Genomic DNA, 19,284 nt, shown 5'->3' with positions numbered 1-19,284 from the left:
TCACGTTAATACAATGAACACTTCAGCTACCATGTCATATCACTGTTCCACCTCAGCCTTCAGGTGATTGAACCCTACTATTTGATCGCCTGAACCATTCGATCGATTGAACTTACCTTTTGGTCGACTGAACCCTGCAAAATAAAGTTAGTACATAATACAGTAAAGTATAAGATATGACTGTTCTAAGTATGACAATTAATCAACTGTCTGATCTTGACTTCAAAATCTGAATTGGATTCTTAGTCAGATCAACATCTAAGTTTGTCCCCTCAATGCGGGCACATCCTCATTGGTCTTTTGAAACTATCCTTCTGTTGGTGCAATTGACCTCTAGGATGTTGATGTTTGTTTGACAATATGCTTATTGGGATCCAGTAAAGGTTAGATAAGTTATTTTTTCAAGGTTGACCAAGTTAATAAAAAATCCTCACAGATCAAGGCAAGGGAAAAGTTTAGTTAGATCAAGATTGATTGGATGACTAGCTAAGGGAAAAGTCCAAACAGATCAAAATTGACCAAATTCCTAGCAAGGTAAAGTCTAGGCAAATCAAGATTAATTGGATGTTTGGAAAAGTAAAGTTCAGATAGGTCAAGATTGACAGGATGTATGGCAAAGAAAGAGTCCAAACAGGCCAAAGATGATTGGATGTCTAACAAGAGAAGCCCAAGCAGGTCAAGGATGTCGGATACTTGGCAAAGGAAAAATCCTAGGGCAGTAAACCCTAGGTAGTGAAAAGTCTTGGAGAAGTGAACTCCAGTGGATTCGAGCGACCAAAACAAGATTAGGTTGACCGGGGCAGCATATTTGGTCGACCCAAGTTTAGTCTTGCTAACACTGTTTTATTTTACTACTTCTATCTATTGTACAAATTTGGTATTGTAAAAAAGTCTTAGTGGATCAGGAGAATCTAACTCTAAATAGAGAAAGTCAAATAGGTCAGTTAGACTGAATATTTGGTAGGTAAGTTAGCTAAGTCCTTGCGAGGTCTTTGAAGAATACATCAAATGGGAAGGAAAGTGATAGAAAATGACTATTATATTTAATTTTTTTCTCATAATTTGTTTTATTTTTACTATAAGTTATTCAAGAAGTAAGTAACCAAGACTAGATATGATTAGTTAGCTAATGAAGGATATAATGATTGACAAAATTTGAGTTGTTATCTTTCAAATCATGAAGCAAGTAAGGATCGGAGCATATGGAGTGTATGATGAATTAGCTTAAATTGGAATCTTCAGCTTGAATTGGAATGAAGATTGAGACCAAATATAGTGATTGATGCAAGCATATAAGTACAACTTAATAAAGAAAGAGAACATTAAAAACAAGTGTTATAGAGGATAATCTCAATTATTCAATGGTTGCAAAAAATAACTTAGCATTTCAAGGAAGTTATGAAAAGCTTTATGTTAGAAATAATGGTTTGTTCCTACAAATGATTGAAATGATTACAAAGTTTGATTCAGTAATGAAAGAACACCTTGAAAGTATTAAAGACCATGAGACTTATACTGTATATCTTGATTATAGAATTCAAAATGAGTTGATATAGATGTTAATAAATGAGGTAAGAAAAATAATACTTGCAAAGGTTAGACAATCAAAATATTTTTCAATCATATTACATGTACTCCTGATATCAGTCACAGCAAGCCAATGTCCATTGTTATATGAGGTTTAGATATTTCAAAAAGCTCTACAAAAGTAGAAGAATATTGGGTGCAATTTTTAGAAGTTGATGATACTTCAGGACTTGGGATTGTTATGCATCTTATAAATGCTTTAGTCAATCTTGAGCATGATATTGATAATATTAGAGGTAAAAAGATTTGATAATAGATCTAATATGAAAGGGAGATATAAAGGTGTAGGCAACTGTTACTTGAAATGAATCTCAAAGCTTTTTATACTCTTTGTGGGTGTCATAGTCTTAATTTAACTTTGTGTGATATGACGAATTATGGTCCTAAGTCTATGTCATTTTTTGGAGTGATACAATCTATCTCTATAGTTCTCCTCTTCTACCAAGCGATGGAAGATTTTCAAAGATCATGTGAAGGGTTTGACGGTTAAACTATTGTCACAAATGCACTAAAAAAGTCATCTTGAGAGTGTTACACCTATAAAAGAACAAATTGTTCAAATAAGAGATGTTTTGTATGACTTAGCAAATGATAACAAAGATGCTAAAACAAAGAGTGAAGCTGAGTCCTTAGTGTTATATGAACTTGAGAATTTTGAATTCTTGCTTAGTGTGGTAATTTTGTATAAGTTATTCCATGATATTAACACTATGAGTAAATTTCTTCAATATGAAGATATGGATATTTATATTGTTATCAAACTTTTACAAGGAATTCTTTTATTTTTAGAAGAATTTAGAGAAGATAGTTATGATAAGACCATGGTTGAAACTAAGAAATGGCATTTGAGATGGGCATTAAAGCTGTATTTCTAGAGAAATGCATTGTTCAAAAAAAAATAATTTAGTGAATGTAACAATGAAGAAGTGGCATAGTCAGCGGCAGAATCTTTTTGAATCAACTACTTTCTCTTTATAATCAATCAAACTAGTTCTTCTACGAAAACTATATTTGAATAGTTTCAAAAATATGAAGAACCATTTAGTTTTTTTTGTTCAATCTAGAGAGGTTACAATGTATAGATGATGAAGCATTGTTGAGGTCTTACAAAAATCTTAAAAATTCTGACTTATAATGGTTGTTCTGATATTAACGGAGATGATTTATTTTCTGAGTTGATATTCTTAAAGTGCTCATTATCAAGAGAAGCAAAATTGACAATTGATGTAGTGAATTATTTGAAGAAAATGGATGCATGTTTCCCAAATGCTCACATTACTTATAAAATCATATTGGCTATCCCGATTACAATAGCAAGTATAGAAAGAAGCTTCTCAAAATTAAAGTTCATCAAAAATTTTCTCTGATCAATCATATCACAAGAAAAATTGAATGGATTGACTATTTTATCAATTGGTAAAAAAATTACTAATAACTTGATTATACAAATTTGATTACTATTTTTTTTTTAGTTCTATATAAAGAGGTTTATTTTTTAGTAATCATTTTAGACATGTTTATCTTATTATTCAATTATAATAAAAATATTTTGACTATTCTTTAATGTATTAATTTATTTTGAAAAAGTAATTACGGAGCTCAAAGAATAAGAACACACAATATGATATAGGGATTTTAGACATATGCCCAAAAATTATTAGGATCGGCCCTAATTAAGTGATATTGTCAAGTTATTAGAATTTTTGCCAAAACTTATAGATAAACTTCGGCTTATCATATCATCAATCCACATTAGGATCAATGCATTTTTTAGACTCTCCCGAACATGACAATACCCTTCGACCTTTGTTCCACACCTTATTCAGTTTGTTTTAAGTTTTTTTTTTTAAAAAAAAGAATATAACCTTATTGCAAACAGTAGCTATGGTCAAGAGATAATATATATTACCATTTAGAGCAAAAACAGAATCGACTAGGGTTTGGAATTTCTAGATTACAACTTTAGCAAATAGAGGATTATCGAGTGGGAGGGCATTAATAGAATTTATAAAAGTTATATGTGCGGTTTAGTAAAATGATGTTAAAACTGGAAGGATGAGGGTGCCTGAGTTGTTAGGTTGGATGTAAATGCAGTCGGGCATAGTATGAACAGCAGCCCACATGGCTAGACGGGCCTACTATGCGCGCTGCCATGTGCACCTGTTATTAAGCAAACTGCATGTGACCTGTTTTATGGGACTAGATTCACACCTTTCTTCCATTGTTTTGTCTTTTTGTGTGTGCCTAACTCCTCATCGTCCATCCATCCATATTCCGATTTCTATTCCTATTCAAAAATATAACATCCATCCATATTCTGATTCCTATTCCTATTCAAAAATATAAAAACTATAAGTTGTCTCTTCTTTTACAGTGTCGCTAGCTCCAACCATGCATTGCCATTAGAAATTAGAGAAAAAAATACATGGAAATTACATATAAGAAAACTAAAGAAAAGGACATGGTTTGAACATTCTCACAAAATGGATTTCCTCTTTGTTAGAATTTATGAACCGAATTTTGTTGGGGCCGGCCAAAAAGCTTATGGAATGGCATACACAATGCAACTTTAGTTATGAGAATTATTATTATTATTATTATTATTATTTAGCGGTAGAGGGATTTGTAGAGCATTAACCTATATTAATATGTTCATACACATTTTATATTCAGGTAATTAGGGTTTCATGATTATGTGATATCATGTAAGCAACAATCCTTCTCTTGCGCCAATTTTGATATAATGAAAATTTTCCCTGCTTAATTTTTTACCCGTCTAAGATTTTTTATGTAAATATATGTATTTCTTATTTTGTGGCGGTTATCGATTTTTTATATTATTGCTACAAATGTATATCATAGAATAAAATCATATATATCTCAATTATGAAATGAAATATGATATTCCATTGTCAGATCTCAATACCAAATTTGTATTGGTACAATTGATCTCTAGTCAAGATTGACTAGTTAACCAACCTCAAGTTGAGTTTTGATATTTGATCAATATATTAATTGGCTGAGTGAGACGTTAAGTAGGTTGAGATTGATTCAATACTTAATAATTAAAAAGTTCAAATAGATCATGGTTAACTAGATAGTTGACGGTCCAAAGAGTTGGTAAGTAGAAAAGTTCAAGTGAGTCATGATTGACAGAACACTTGGCAATTGAAAGTCCAACAGAAAATTGACAAGGGTGAAGTCCAAATGAGTGATAGAGGACTAGATACTTGGTAATGAGAGAAGTCCTAATAGGTCATGGAGTGTCAATTGCTAAGTATAAGATGAGAAGTCCAAACAAGTCAATGAGGATCGGATGTTTGGCAATGGCGAAGTCTTAGCAGGTCAAGATTGACCACATGTTAGGTATAAGACAAGAAGTCATAGCAGGTCAAGGTTGACCAGATGCTAAGCGGGTAAAGTCCTAATAGATTGAAGTTAATCAAGTACTAAGCAAGAATGAAACCTTAGAAAGTCAAGGTTAACCAGCATTAATCGTACGAGGAAAGTTTCGGAGACACGAGGGTCCCTCGACATAAGGATATTCAATGGAGACAATATTTTTCAACATGATAAACAATGTTTAGAATTTCTACTATAATATTTTAGGGTTGCTACAATTTTTAATATTGCTACAATATTTAAGATTTAGGGTGTCACGCCCCAGAGGAGTCCCTACCGATAAAATTTCGACAACATCTCCCCTATAACGGTGACAATATGAAACATATATACAAGAATATTCACACAATATAACCATCAGCCCACTCAGTTGGAACAAAATAAACACCACCACACAGTTATATGTATATATTAAACAACTCACTCGGTTGTACTATAAACCAACACAGCGAAAAAACGATAAAGAAAGCCCATATGAATTGAAACAACACACTGCTAGTCGGCTAGGCTTTATACAACAACACAAAATTTAACTCTACATAATAAACTCCAAAAGATAATCGAATTAATATAACACCAAATACAAAATACGAGTAAAGAATAAACGAAACCCGATGCAGTCTTCGGATGTGACGTAGGACCGGCAACCAGGACTCTCCTAAGCATCCTTGATTCATCTACCTGCTACCTGGCGAAAGAAAACTATTTTATGATGGGTAAAGGAAAGATAGTGCATGAACATAATATACAAATAGAGAGTGCCAACAGTATACAGTCTCATAAGAGAAATAGCAGATACTAAAATGAAATTACAAAAAATGTTCATACCTGTAACCATATCCTAGGCTAGTAAAATCAGGAGTAAAACAACTCTGCTACAGAGCTACTCATAACTACAAGGGTAACATGTGAGGTATATACATATTACCAATAGGTAAGTCAGTCTAAACACATACAACAGATATATACCTCAACATATGTAAGCATATCAGCATAAGTAAGCAACAGCAGCATAAGCTAGCAACAACAGCATAAGTAAGCAACAATACCGGTCGGTATAATAATAACAACGTATACAAGGATGGTCATCCCGCCCACCTCTCTGCACCATGACCCATGTATGGTCGAGAGGCTGGATCGATGACAACTGTACCACTCAAAGGCCGCCACTACTCTCGAGTGACCGAGTGAACAGGTGTTGAGTAGCTAACTAACTACAAAGCGAAGGGGGTCCCTGCTACTAGCAACTCCAGCTACCACTACCCATGAGTGGTCGAGTGCGGAACGACAGGACAAGCGGCATCTGCTCCAGCTACCACTCTCTCGAGTGGCCGAGAATGCGGCCCTAGTTAACGACTCTCTCGATTATAAAGGAGAATTTGTCGTTAACATATATGCAATGATATGATGCGTAAAATATAACAGTCATCATATACATGTAAACAGGAATCAGGTATGCTACATGAAGCCAACATGCTCAATACGATACATAAATAAATAAATAACAATCAAAGCATACAAGATTGGTGTCTAATATCTACTAAATATCATAGATGACAACAAAAGGTTGTATGGATATAGAGACGAATTGTTAGAGTGTATACTAAAAGTCTAGCTTTTGTATAAACATTTATTTAGAAATAAAAGAATCACATTGGTCAAATGTCTGCATTTATGAAAAATGTAGTTGTTCAATTAATTTATATTGTAGATAACATGGTGTGTGGTGTCACACACAGAGGATCATGTTATCAGCACCTTATAAATTATAAACAGTAGCTCACGACCAAGATGGAAAGGAACAAACCATTGGAAGGTCGTAGTGTAATTAGGTATTAGTTTATCTTAACTATATAATTACACTAGTACAATTAGAATGTATTGAGTAGGACCATTAGAAGTCGTTTCTTTTTATACTGACTTTATAAAGGAACAAAGACCTCAGTTATTATGGAAGTGTGTGTTATTAATCCCCGATAAGTTAGGAAATGATATCACTTATAGTGTGTGTTGTTGATTATAGAAGGAAACTGTGTCCTAGTGATCTAGGTTGATAATGTCCCCAAAAGAAGCTCATAAGGATTGTCATATTAAACCATACAGGTGGACTTAATCCGACATGACGATAAGGTTGAGTGGTACTACTCTTGGAACTAAGATATTAATTAAGTGAGTTGTCAGTAACTCATTTAATTAGTGGACATTCGACATCTTAAACACAGGAGATTAACACACTCATAATAAGAAGGAGCCCAAATTGTAATTTGGGATTGGTGCGGTAGTTCAATAATAATTCTTTAGTGATATGAATTATTATTGATGAAGTTAAGTTGTGTGTTCGGGGCGAACACGGGAAGCTTAATTTCATCGGGAGACCAAAATCAATTCCTCCTCTCGGTCTCTATCGTAGCCTCTTGTATATAGAGATTTATACCCACCTATACCCACCTTTCTACCCACCTTAAGGTGGTCGGCATAGCTAGCTTGGAGCCTAAGCTAGGGCCAGCCAAAGCTATTGGTGGAGCCAATTATAGGTGGTCGACCAAAGCTTGGGTCCCAAGCTTAGGTGGCCGACCACTAGAAAATAAAAAAGGATTTTTATTAAAATTATTTCTTATGTGGATATCATTATTTTAAAAGAGAGTTTGAAATTTAAATATTTCCTTTTATAGTTTTCTACAAAAGATTAAGAAAATATTTGAAATCTTTCCTTATTTGTAGATTGAAAGATGGATTTTAATTTTAAGAAAACTTTCCTTTTTAACCATGTTCATGATTTAAAAGAGAGTTTAAAAATTAAATATCTCTTTTATAAGTTTCTACAAAAGATTAAGAAAAGATTTGATATCTTTCCTTATTTGTGGATTGAAAGGAGATTTTAATTTTTAGAGATAACTTTCCTTTTTGAAAATTATCCACATGTTTAAAAGAAAGATTTTAATTTATAAAATTTTCTTTTTATAATCCACCATGAAGGGAAAAATTATTGGAGAAATTTTTATAAAATTTCTGGAAACAAATAAAGAAGTTTTAATTTGTGTTTAAAATTTTATTTGCTTGGAGATTTGGTTGTGGCCGACCATTATAATAATGAAAAGGGAATTATTTTTTAATAAATTTTCTATTTTATGGCAATAGAATTAAGGAAGTTTTTATTAAATTTCCTTATTTGCCAAGACCAAGGATTATAAAAGAGGGGGTAGAGGTGCCTTCAAGGCTAACGACTCTATTCTTTTCTTCCTCTCTTTTTCTCCTTGGTGTGGTCGGCCCTAGAGGTTCTCCTTCTCCTCTTCTATTCTTCTTTAGTGGTCGGTTGCATCTTTTCTTGGAGCTCTTGTTGATGGCCGATTCTAGCTAGGAGAAGAAGGAGAGAAAGGAGACTTTGTTTCTAGCATCCCTTGGAGCTTGGTGGTGGTGGCCGGACCTCTATTTCTCTTGGAGAATTATGGTGTCCGAATCTTGCTTGGAGAAGAAGGTGGCTTAGGTGGATTCTCATCTCGGTAGATCGTTGCCCATACAATGTCCGGGATAAGAAGAGGAATACGTTAGAAGATCAAGAAGTTAATTGCTTACAAAAAATGGTATAACTAGTAATTGTTTTCCGCATCATACTAGTTTTCTTTGTATAGTTATTTTTGGAAATACCAAACACAAGAGGCATATGATTCTAGAGTTTTTGGATTTGTTTCGAAGTTGTGTTTCTTTTCTTTTATTTTTCGAATTTGTGATTCAATTGTTCTTTTTGGTTAACCTAGAGTTATTTAAGGAAATTAAATATTAACTTTCCTTAAAAGGATTTTTCTAGGCGGTGGTGGTTGCTCCCATATCCAAGAAGGCCATGTGCCTCGCCATGCAGTCCTGGAAGCCAATTTTGGAAATTAATATTTAATGAAATTAATAATATAGATGGATTTGAATCAAAAGTGTTAAGTTCCGCTTGCGATTCAAATCTAAACCATTAAAAACAGATAAGTTAAATTTGGAATCAATGATGTTAAGTTCCGTCTGCGATTCCTAATTTAACTTCTAAAGGACACAATAGGTTATTTAAGGAAAGGTTCGACACTTGTACAAAAAATTTTTGTACTGTGGAATTAGTACGTTTTCCTAGGACTAACCAACAATTGGTATCAGAGCTAGGGTTTGCCTCTGTGTGTTTGGTTTTCAAATTAGGTTATGCACATGTCATACATAATTTAGGCAGGATAATAGTAGGATGTGCTAACTTTGTGGTTGCAGGCTCCAACTATTATGGCTTATAGATGTTGTGTGTGATTGGACCCTTAGACATGTCAAGGGCATTATTTTTGTGTGTGCATGATTGTATGTAACTAATACAGCAGGAGCTGTATTAGCCTTAGGATTTTAGAATTTTATTTTCGATCTAGATTACATGTACATTCCTTCGTGGAATATAGGATCAATATATGTAAAATTCTATTTTTGTCGTGGATCGGATGCTTGCGAGGCGTGGTACTTTTGGAGCACCAGAGGCACAACGGAATAACAAGCAAGATAGATGCGACGACTCGACCCAGTGGTGGTGGCTAAAGAAGACGGTAGCTAAGGTTGGAGCACGCAGAGAACAATGACAAAAAAAGGCCATAATAGTTGGAAAAATAATTTTTTATATTTATTTCTTTTATTTACTGTGATGTGTGTGTATGCATGTAATGTATGCTAGGATAGTTTAAAATTCCTTACTTTAAATAACTAAGTGGGAGAGGGATTAATTTTAATAAATTTCACGGTCTCCATTACTGGTTTGTAAGTGATGCAAACAAACTTGCGCGTTGGCTCTGAGTGCCTTCCTCCATATCGGATGAGTTTATTTGCGGATCACTAGATCAAACTTCCATTTTAGATGACTATAGGAAATTAATTAAGAGTGTGTGATCTTCTCCATCGGAAGGGGCACAATCTTATTAATGAACTTAGTGTCAAGTAATGGTATACAGTTAGACACGTCTAATATTATCCTCCCCATCGGAGTCACTGCTATTATTTGTGTGACCGAAGAAAACCAACTATTAATTTGTCAAATAAATAGGTTGACAAGATAATAAAATTAAAAACCCCTCTTACAAATGTTTGGTTTTGTATACGTCCACACTATCGTGGCATACCAAATTCACGGTGTTTGAGGTAATTTTATTTGTCATAAAGATTTATTGACAAGATAATTAATGAGTAAAACCCTCCTCTTATAAATGTTCAATTTTGTATACGTCCACACTATCGTGTCATGCAAAATTCACGGTGTTTGAGGTGTTGGTGAATTTAAATAATATTGTTTGAGGAATCAATGTTATTTTAAATTCAAAAGTTTTGACCAAATATTTGATCAAAGACAGATCAACTATTAATTTTATTCGTCATAAAGTAAAGTTGATGAGATAATAAAATTAATGGATAAAATCTCCTCTTTGATTTTGTATACGTCCACACTATCGTGGTATACAAAATTCATGAGGATTTTAAGGAGTTGGTCTTGACCAAATATTTTTATGATTCTTAGGATTTAAAATGTTTGGCAATTCCCTAGTTGTTATACTATAGAAAAGACTTAGTAGTCTCAATTATAATGATTGAAAATAGGACTTGGACATTAAGGTAGACTATCCTCTTAGAACTAAGAACAATATATGTGTATTTTAGTTGATACATATTTAGTGGTGTTATCTACCGGTATCTGGTGTGTAGATACATGAACCACTGATCATGTCTGTAATTTATTGCAGGGGTTCCAGGAAACCTGACAACTATATAAATCACTGTCCACATGGGGCACTGCTGTAAAAGTAGCAGCTGTTGCAGTGGGAGATGTTTATCCTCTAATAGGAATAAAATATGGATTTTCAGAAATTGTCTTTACATACTAAGTTTAGAAAGAACCTGATTTCAGTTTCTAAATTATTAAAGAATAGATATTGTGTCTATTTTGATAATAAAGTTGTTATCGAGAAAATAGAAAAGATATCTGTTCTGATACGTTGGTTGACAATTTATAAATCCAATAACTCCCACGATGCAATAAATGAAAATTAATAACACATCTTCTAACTTTAATAAGAGAAAGCAACCTTCAGAAATGAACCAATCACATCTTTGACAGTCTAAGGCTTGGTTATATTAACTTGAGTAGGATTCAAAGGATAATAACCAATGAACTCTTGGGTTCATTGGTAGTGGAAATCTTTTCAACCTGCGAGTCTTATTTGGAAGGAAAAATAACCAAGAAGCTTTTAAGTATAAGGGGTATAGAGCCAAAGATATGATGGAATTTGTTCATTCTAATTAGTGTAGACTTCTGACTATCCAAGCAAGAGGTTATTTCGAATATTTCATCTCTTTTATAGACAACTATTCGAGATAAGAATACATTTACTTGACGCGCTGCAAGTCTAAGTGCTTTGATTAGTTCAAAGAGTACTAGGCTGATGTGGAGTAACATCAAGGTAAAAGTATCAAGACACTACGGTTAGATCGTAGTGGAGAGCACCTCTTAGGAGAGTTTAGGAGTAACCTATCAGAAGTCAGGACTCAATCCCAACTAATTACACCTGGTACACCCCAATAGAATGGTGTAGTAGAAAGAAGGTATAAGACTCTTATGGAATAATTAGATAGATGATGAGTTATTCAGAAAATTACCAAATTCGTTTTAAGGATATACACTGGAAACGGAAGTGAACATAGTACCTTCTAAGTCAGAACTCTCTACTCCCATAGAATTGCAAAATGAGCGTAAGCCTAGTCTGAAGCATATTCGGATTTGGGTGGTCTAGCACATGAGAGACACTGATAAGTTGAACATAAGTTCACTTGTTTGTGAGTTATCCTACAAAAATGAAAAGAGGTTTATAGTCCTTAAAATCGGAAGGTCATTGTTGGCACCAATGCCCGATTTTAGAAAAGGACTATACTATGAACCACAAGCTCATGAATAAAAAAAAATTGTTCTTAAGGAAATTAAAAGACATATCTAATCTAGTACCAACTGTACAAGATGAAATATCACAAGAAACTGCAACACGTATCACAAATGATACACAATTGCAGAAAGTGTCTCGTCGTAGTGGGAGGGTTGTTAGGCAACCTAAAAGATTCATGTTTTGGGAGAGTCTTTGGACTTGATCCCTGGTGGACATGAACCTGATCCCCGGACATATGACGAAGCACTCCAAGATAAAGATGCAGCATCTTTGCAAAAGAGCAATAAATACAGTATTAGAATATATGTATTCTAATAGAGTCTGGGAGCTTATAAAATCACCAAATGATGTAAAAGTCATTGGGTGAAAATAAGTCTACAATGGGAAAAGAGGGATAGACAGGAAGGTAGAAACTTTCAAAGCAAGGCTTGTTGAAAAAGGAAACTTTTCACCGGTAGCCATGCTTAAGTCTATCCGGAGTCTTTTAAGCTATGAGATTTAGCAAGTGGATGTCAAGACAGCTTTCCTTAATGGAAGTCTTGAAGAAAACATCCATATATAGCAACCAGAAGGGTTCATTGCAAAGAGCATAAAGCATCTTGTGTGTAAGCTCAATCAGTCTATGGACTGAAGTAAAGCTTCAAGGTCTTGGAACATCCGGTTTAATAAAGTAATCCAGTCCTATGGATTTATTTTATAACCGAATGAGTTTTTTGTATACAAGAAGTGTAATAAAAACGTGGTGGTATTTCTTGTACTATACGTAGATAACATTTTTGGTAGTTGGAAACAATATCAAAGTGTTGTCAGAAGTAAGGGTACGGTTGTCCAAACAATTCGATATGAAGGACTTGGGAGAATGCATATATTCTTGGGATCAAAGGGATCTCAAGAAAAGAATATATTTTACTTATCTCAAGCTTTATATATTGAAACAATCCTTGCTCGTTTTAAGCATGCAAAACTCTAAGAAAGGTTTCTTACCTTTTCAGCATGGAGTAGCTTTATCTAAAGAGATGTCTCCGAAGACATCAAAGGAGATAGAAGAAATGAAGGCAGTTCCTTATGCTTCGGCTGTCGGAAGCCTAATGTATGCTATGCACGAGATCAAAAATCTGTTTTGCCGAGGGCATAGTTAGCAGATATCTAAGTAACCTTGGACAAGGACATTGGACTGCGGTAAAACATATATTGAAGTACCTTAGAAGCACTAGAGATCATATGCTAGCTTACAAGGCAGATAATTTGGTCCCTGTGGGTTCCACGGATTTTGACTTCCAATCATATAGGGACAATAGTAAGTCGACCTCGGGGGTTTTGTGTTTACTTTAGGAGGTGAAGTCATAACTATGGAAGAGTGATAAACAAAAGTGCTTTTTTGGACTCCACCATAGAAGCTGAGTAAGTGGCAGCCTCTAAGGTAGTCATAGAAACTGTATGGCTCATATACTTCATGGTGGACTTAGACATGTTTTCTGGTTTGCCCAAAAAATTATTACAATTTATTGTAATAATATTGGTGTAGTAGCAAACTCGAAGAAACCATAAGTCCATAAGGCAAGTAAACACAATAAAGCGCAAGTACCACCCAATACGAGAAATCGTATAAACGAGGAGAAGTTGTTGCCGCCTAGATTGCATCAGGTGATGACCTGTAGATCCTTTCACTAAGGTCCTTAAGGCAAGAGTTTTTGATGGGCATGTTGAAGGGTTGGGAATCAGATGTATGGTAGCAGATATGGCAGCTTAGTCTTTTAGTATAAGTGGAAGATTGTTAGAGTGTATACTAAAAGCCTAGCTTTTGTATAAACATTTATTTAGAAATAAAAAAATCACATTGGTCAAATATCTACATTTATGATAAATGTAGTTGTTCAATTAATTTATATTGTAGATAACATGGTATGTGGTGTCACACACAGAGGATCATGTTATCAGCACCTTATAAATTATAAACAGTAGCTCACGACCAAGATGAAAAGGAACAAACTATTGGAAGGTCATAGTGTAATTAGGTATTAGTTTATCTTAACTATATAATTACACTAGTACACTTAGAGTGTATTGAGTAGGACCATTAGAGGTCGTTTCTTTTTATACTCTTTATAAAGGAACAAAGACCTCAGTTATTATGGAAGTGCGTGCTCTTAATCCTAATATAATAACAAGCACATATATTTGATATTTATTTCTTTAATTTATCAATGGGTGAGATTTAGTTCGATAAATCAATAATCCCGATAAGTTGGGAAATGATATCACTTATAGTGTGTGTTGTTGATTATAGAAGGAAACTGTGTCCTAGTGATCTAGGTTGATAATGTCCCCAAGAGGAGCTCATAAGGATTGCCATGTTAATCCCTGCAGGTGGACTTAGTCCGACATGATGATAAGGTTGAGTGGCACTACTCTTGGAACTAAGATATTAATTAAGTGAGTTGTCAGTAACTCATTTAATTAGTGGACATTAGACATTTTAAACACACGGAGATTAACACACTCATAATAAGAAGGAGCCCAAAATGTAATTTGGGATTGGTGCGGTAGTTCAATAATAATTCTTTAGTGGTATGAATTATTATTGATGAAGTTAAGTTGTGTGTTCGGGGTGAACACGGGAAGCTTAATTTCATCGGGAGACCAAAACCAATTCCTCCTCTCGGTCCCTATCGTAGCCTCTTATATATAGAGATTTATACCCACCTATACCCACCTTTCTACCCACCTTAAGGTGGCCGGCCAAGCTAGCTTGGAGCCCAAGCTAAGGTCGGCCAAAGCTATTGGTGGAGCCAATTATAAGTGGTCGGCCAAAGCTTGGGTCCCAAGCTTAGGTGGCCGGCCACTAGAAAATAAAAAGGGATTTTTATTAAAATTATTTCTTATGTGGATATCATTGTTTTAAAAGAGAGTTTGAAATTTAAATCTTTCATTTTATAGCTTTCTACAAAAGATTAAGAAAAGATTTGAAATCTTTCCTTATTTGTAGATTGAAAGGTGGATTTTAATTTTAAGAAAACTTTCCTTTTTTAACCATGTTCATGATTTAAAAGAGAGTTTAAAAATTAAATATCTCTTTTATAAGTTTCTACAAAAGATTAAGAAAAGATTTGATATCTTTCCTTATTTATAGATTGAAAGGATATTTTAATTTTTAGAGATAACTTTCCTTTTTGAAAATTATCCACATGTTTAAAAGAAAGATTTTAATTTATAAAATTTCCTTTTTATAATCCACCATGAAGGGAAAAATTATTGGAGAAATTTTTATAAAATTTCTAGAAACAAATAAGGGAGTTTTAATTTGTGTTTAAAATTTTATTTGCTTGGAGATTTTGTTGTGGCCGGCCATTATAATAATGAAAAGGGAATTGATTTTTAATAAATTTTTTTTTCATGGCAATAGAATTAAGGAAGTTTTTATTAAATTTCCTTATTTGCCAAGACCAAGGATTATAAAAGAAGGGGTAGAGGTGCCTTCAAGGCTAACGACTCTATTCTTTTCTTCCTCTCTTTTTCTCCTTGGTGTGGCCGGCCCTAGAGGTTCTCCTTCTCCTCTTCTCTTCTTCTTTAGTGGTCGGTTTCATCTTCTCTTGGAGCTCTTGTTGATGGCCGATTCTAGCTAGGAGAAGAAGGAGAGAAAGGAGACTTTGTTTCTAGCATCCCTTGGAGCTTGGTGGTGGTGGTCGGACCTCTATTTCTCTTGGAGAATTATGGTGTCCGAATCTTGCTTGGAGAAGAAGGTGGCTTAGGTGGATTCTCATTTCGGTAGATCGTTGCCCACACAATGTCCGGGATAAGAAGAGGAATACGGTAGAAGATCAAGAGGTTATTTGCTTACAAAGAAAGGTATAACTAGTAATTGTTTTCCGCATTATACTAGTTTTCTTTGTATAGTTATTTTTGGAAATACCAAACACAAGAGGCATATGATTCTAGAGTTTTCGGATTTATTTCGAAGTTGTGTTTCTTTTCTTTTATTTTTCGAATTTGTGATTCGATTGTTCTTTTTGGTTAATCTAGAGTTATTTAAGGAAATTAAATATTAACTTTCCTTAAAAGACTTTGTCTAGGCGGTGGTGGTTGCTCCCATATCCAAGAAGGCCATGTGCCTCACCATGCAGTCCTGGAAGCCAATTTTGGAAATTAATATTTAATGGAATTAATAACATAAGTGGATTTGAATTAATAGTATTAAGTTCCGCTTGTCATTCAAATCTAAACCATTAAGAACATATAAGTTAAATTTGGAATCAATGATGTTAAGTTCCGTCTGCGATTCTTAATTTAACTTCTAAAGAACACAATAGGTTATTTAAGGAAAGGTTCGACACTTGTACAAAAATTTTTGTACTGTGGAACCGGTATGTTTTCCTAGGACTAACCAACACGAATAACTCAAAGGTTTGAGTGGAAGTATCAAGCACAAGAAAAATACGAGTGGAGTCAAGGTAAAACAGTCCTTATCCAAAAATAATAGCTCATGCACTAAGTTCCAAAGAACTAAAGAGAGTTAAAGTAAGAAGTACCCGCCTCAAAAGAAGACCATGACCAGAAATCCTACGTCGAGACGTCCATCTCAAATTAAAGTCTTGCATCAATATAATATATATATATATATATATATATATATATATATATATATATATTATTTAGCTAAATTCATATGAATTAAATAGTTAAATAAAATCCCTAAGACTAGTTAGGGTATTGATTAACCCCATTAAATATACTCCATCGATCAACTAGGGTTAGCTCCATTAACCCTAATCACTCCACCATTCGGATTAAACCAACTATCCTTAATCAATCCATGATCAACGCTAAGCACAGTTTAGTCCACAAAACAAAACCACACTTGCTGGAAACCACCTCACTGATCAGATCAAGAAGGAGGTCAAGAATTCCACAAGACAACCTATAGAAAACCTAATTGAGTAGCTTACTGATGAGAAGACCAGAGATACTTCACTGTAAAAATACCTACCTTAGGATATAGCAGCAAATCGAAAGCTCACAGCTAGGGAGGGTGTCGCCGGAAGGAGAAGATGTCGCTGCTGGATACACCTTTCTCGACCTCTCCAACCGTCGGTGATGGTCACGACAGGATTGAACCAGAATAGAGCATAGGATTAAGAACCAAGCCCTCCCCTCTCAATCACAACCCAGATCACAGCTGCCCTGAAGAGGAGGCAAGGCACGACAAATATCAGCAAGCACCAAGAAACTAGGGCACGATGGCAAATCAAACGAGGAAGAGGGTTGAGGCTAGCTTACTCTCTGGTCCTTGAGCACCTTCTCACGCCGACGATCGGGTGGCACCAGCTTGACCCAGTGGAGCTGAAAAACTAGGGCTCCTTCCGAGATCTAGTGGACGGTGGTGGAAGAAGGCGAGACGCCACCTCTTGTAGAAGCCAGAAGAAAGGAAGAGGCCCGATCTGCGCCGGTGTCACCTAGGAGAGAAGATGAGTAGCAAATCGCAAGGAGAAGAAGAAGCTTGGCACAGAGGAGGGGAGAAGGTGTCGGCTGTTGTGGTGCGGGAACTCGCGAGGAGAAGAGGGAAGGGTGAAGTCGGCGGTTTTTGGTGAGGAGATCGCGAGAAGGGAAGTCGTGGGAGGGCTCAGGGAAGAGGGGTCGGCGGTATGGGAGCTAGGGCACGGGATCCTGGTTATATAACTTAAGGGTTTTAAATTAAATCTAGATTAATTTCTCAATCAACTCCCATCTCCGGGTATTCCAAACAAACTTTTTCTCGAGCCCATAAATGCATCCTCTTAAAATACGTCATACGAGCTCCGATTAAATCTCAGAAAATTTCTAAAAATTCCAATAAGATTAGTTTCTCAAATAATCTTATTATTTAATTATTATTTTATTACCATATTTTACATAGGGTTTCTATTAACGTATTAGACTTTCTATAGTAATTAAAGTTGCTATAGTACTCAGGGTATAGGATTTTTGTTGTAGTGTTTCTACTATAGTAACAATCAATTGATGGGTTTAATCAATTGACTAGAAAATTGTAGTAGCAAGTTGAAATGTTAGAACTTGATTCGAGCGAACAAAAAGTTTAAAACTCTATTGAGTACTCAATTGGTTGTCCCTTAGTCGATTGATCAGTTTAATCAATCGACTAATGCCACTATAGCATTGAATATAAGGTTTTTGAGTTGGCTACAATATTCGACATTTTAGGTATCAATCAATTGATAAATAGTAATAGTCAATTATTCATGGTTAAACAGAGTTGTTAAGAGATGTTCTATAGGTGTAACAATCGAATTCAACATAGCAATTGACTGATGGCGATGAGCATTCAACTAATAGACAGAAATCAACCCTAACTTGAGGGCTATAAAATAAATATTTTGAGGAGGTTTTTGAAGCTAGTTCTTAGGGTTTTGGAGAAGAGTGCTACATTTTCAGATTTTCAAGATGCATTCTAAAGCAACTACAAAGTGAGCAAAGCGAGATTTATTTGTCTAAATTATTGCTTACATTGTATTTCATTTTTCATATTTATTCTTGTTATCTTGTTCATGTTGCTTATAAAGAACATGTGTTGTAAGAGGTTTCTCCACCTACGGATTGTATCCAATAAGGAAAGAGCTAGTGGTGATTTCACTAGGTCGTGGAGTAGGAACTCGACTATGAATAGTATTTTGCTATAGTACAACTAATTGATGAGTTTGATAGTCTATTGTTGTTGTTAGTGGAGCAAATAGAATGTTAGGAAATCAATTGATCAACTTGACTGATGTTGATTAGTCGAGTTGATCAAACTACTGATTCACTATTCGAGCGAACAGAAAGTTTAAAACTCGATTAGGTACTACATGGTTGTCTCTTAATCGATTGATGGGTTTAATCAATCGACTAATGACACTATAGCAAAAAATAGAATATTTTTGAGTCAGTTATAACATTAGACTTTTTGGGAATCAATTGATTGATAAATAATAATAGCCGACTATTCATGATTAAACAGAGTGGTTAAGAGTTGTTCTATAGTGCAACAGTGGAATTCAACACAATAATCGACTGATGGTGATGAACAGTCAACTGATAGGTAGAAATCAATCCTAACTTGAGGGCCATAAAAAATATTTTGAGGAGGTTTTTAAAGCTAGTTCTTGAGGGTTTTGGAGAAGTGTGCTCTACATTTCCAGACCTTCAAGAAGCATTCTAAAGCAACTATAAAGCGAGCAAAGCGAGATTTATTTGTTTAAATTATGGTTTACATTGTATTCCATTTTTCTTATTTATTCTTATTATCTTGTTTGTGTTATTTATAAAGAACAGGTGTTATAAAAGGTTTCTCCACCTCCAAATGGTATCTGACAAGGAAAGAGCTAGTGGT

This window comes from Zingiber officinale, chromosome 6A, assembly GCF_018446385.1.
Source record: "Zingiber officinale cultivar Zhangliang chromosome 6A, Zo_v1.1, whole genome shotgun sequence".
NCBI lineage: Eukaryota > Viridiplantae > Streptophyta > Magnoliopsida > Zingiberales > Zingiberaceae > Zingiber > Zingiber officinale.
This window is presented reverse-complemented; position numbering follows the sequence as displayed.